The following is a 2,219-nucleotide window of genomic DNA, read 5'->3' as shown; positions in this document are numbered from 1 at the left end:
TATTATTAATAAAATTGTACTCTTTGCAATATATGTGCCTCGGCACAAGTACAGAGTTAAAAACATAAAATTATTTAGAAAAAAACAGCAAATAATAGAGACTGGTTGTTACTAATTTAAAATCCTTTTAATCTTCATTAGCACTAAATCCAACAACAGTTATCTGTTGTATATAACTACAATTTTGACATACTTGCACACAAAATGAGAGGCTTTTAAAAAACGCCTCTTTGCTAAAACAGGTTCTATACCTCTTGCTAATTGTTATATTTCATTAGGGGCACTTTGAGGCGCTTTCAAAGGCATATCTGTAGCAATTAGGTCTAAATTTAGAGCAGAACATTCTGCCAGATAATTTACTATATCACAAAAATGTTGTACTGCTGTATTTTATAATAAAACTAAATTCTCTAGTATTCTGGTATGCTACATATTATTAGACCAAAACATCACTTTCTAAAAGTCTGTTATTGTTTACATAATATTTTAAAAAATAATGGGTATTTCGGTCCTAGTGAAAAAGTATAATACAGTACACAACATTAAATTGATCTTTAGTCAAAATCCATTTAGGTGTTTGACAGGGAAACTAACAATCATAAACTATAATGCATATATTATTCTCAAGGACAAAATGACAAATGATAATACAGAAAGACATGATGATCAGAGCAAGTTAGCTGGTGTGCAGACTGAGAAGGATCAACTTGCAAATACTCATCAGATTTTGGCTTTTGTTATTGGTTGTTCCTGGAGGGGAAGTACTAGTCAGGGTGTTGCTTCCCCCTTTATTTGGGGGGTTTGCTCACAGTACACTGTGTGGTGTAATTAAATCTCTTTAGAAGCAAGATAGAGTCAGAAGCTTAGCGATGCACCTTATGGTTTTTAAAACTGCTGTTACAATGTTCCAAACACTGTGATCTTTCCAAATGTGTTTTCTGTATTAGTTTTGTACTGTAGAAAATAATTCTCCATAAACTGGACTTTATAGTGTTTAAAGCAATGTTATTTATTGGCTTATGCCCTCCCCTGATACATTTACATACAGTACACTTAATCATGTAAAACCTGTGTAATCCTTTGCCTTAAAATAAAATCTAATGCTAAATATTGAGTATGTTCTAATTAATAATTTTAAGCTCCTAATAGATTTTTTTCTTTGTAGTTAACCATGGTATCAAATAAAATATTACACAAATACTCTGTGGAGTGTTGTTGATCATTCTGTATTTGTGACAGTGTATGTATCTTCATGCAGGACATTCTGGGTTCTATAAATAGACATTAGTAATCCTTTTAGAGAAAGGGCCTGGTACCTCTCAGCTGTTGGCTGAATCTGCCCCTCAACCCTTATAAATAGACTTTCTCATGGGACTCAAGAACCAAGAAAAACAGCCTGTCATGCTCTCTCTCTGTACCTTTTTTGTCTTGATTACTTTTGAATGTTCACATTGTATTTGTGTTTACATTATTTTTCTAAATAGAAAAGTGCCAGAGATGTCTGACGATTGAAATCACTCAATCACAGGGAAAGGAATCTGATAATTACTTAAGTCTAATCCTTTATGAAACAGGTTTAGAGAGATTTAGTGGCTTGATCAGGGTCCGAGGGACAGGCATAGGTTGAGTCCACCCTGATGTCCAGAAGATGGTCGAAAGTTCAATGGATGAAAAGGAATTGCGTTAGTTTTGGTACTGGCACATCGGTAAGAAGAAGTTTGTCTTGGGCTAGAAAATTACTTCCTTATTAGGCCCTGCTCTTTGCCTGAGTAGTCACAGTTATAGAGGAATACAGTTTGTAGGCAGTTTTTCTGAGAGATAAGGCATCGGCTCCTAGAGATTATCGCTGATGCTCTTTCAGCATCGGATGCAATACTTCAGACCACTGCATTTGAAAGACGAAGGGGCATGCTTATGTGGCACCGTGAAAAGTGAAATCCTTCCTTTATCTTGATGGTGGGAGCATGACAATACACTTGCACTTTGAAAAGCCTATGTGGAGTCTGCTCATTTCAAAATGAACAGAAACGCTGGCCTTTTGATGAATCCGATGTTTCCTCGGCCCAGAAAATAGAGACTGGGCTGGAAAGGCGTCCAGAGTTCAATTCTGGGCCCTGTCGGGTGTAGTTTTTCAGAGGGATGTAAACGGTTTCCAAAGAGAGCACCGGCCAAGGGACTCTAGGACCCAGAGTCTGCGCGCGAAGCCGGCTGGGCCCGCC

Source organism: Carlito syrichta, unplaced genomic scaffold, assembly GCF_000164805.1.
Source record: "Carlito syrichta isolate Samal-C Ts95f unplaced genomic scaffold, Tarsius_syrichta-2.0.1 Scaffold101913, whole genome shotgun sequence".
NCBI classification, from domain to species: Eukaryota; Metazoa; Chordata; class Mammalia; order Primates; family Tarsiidae; genus Carlito; species Carlito syrichta.
This window is presented reverse-complemented; position numbering follows the sequence as displayed.